Raw genomic sequence first — 629 nt, forward strand, 5'->3', positions numbered from 1 at the left:
CAATGCATCTACCTGGCTACCCCGCTAGTGGGGAGCCAGGGTATACGTATCCCTGCCATGCTTGTGGCTGAAGGAAGTCCGCGAGGCACGCTGCATGCAGCGGCGACCGGATTCTCTGGTACAGTGGTCCCCTTGCAGGCAGGTAGGGCAGGGTGCTACCTGCCTGTCTGACCGCGCTGTACTGTAACCCTCAGTAATGGGTAATTATATACTAGTAGCGAAGTGCCTCCACCTAAACTTGTTTATAGTGTAGCTTAGGAAATCACTGTTAACTTATTTTAGTAATCAGACTGACCACCCTACCTTTCTCTTCTTTTACAGCTCTATAGGACTTAGACTCCACGGATACGGGTGCAGCGTGAAAGTAAGTATGCTAACAAGGTTTAATCATTTAAATTCATATACACATATTCTATAGTTCCTATACACAACATCATATATTCTACAGACACATTAATAGCATTTCAAGGATTCTGATAACATTAGTTTCATATACAATACAATCACCTTCTTACACTCTAATTATACCCTAACTATTCACCTTCCTATTGCAAACACCTAAAGTCCTCTTCCCTTCCTAGTCATTATAACTATAATACCCAATTCCCCATAACATAGCCTTATTCATG

Source organism: Crinia signifera, unplaced genomic scaffold (genome assembly GCF_055691185.1).
Source record: "Crinia signifera unplaced genomic scaffold, ASM5569118v1 HAP2_SCAFFOLD_140, whole genome shotgun sequence".
Classification (NCBI taxonomy): domain Eukaryota; kingdom Metazoa; phylum Chordata; class Amphibia; order Anura; family Myobatrachidae; genus Crinia; species Crinia signifera.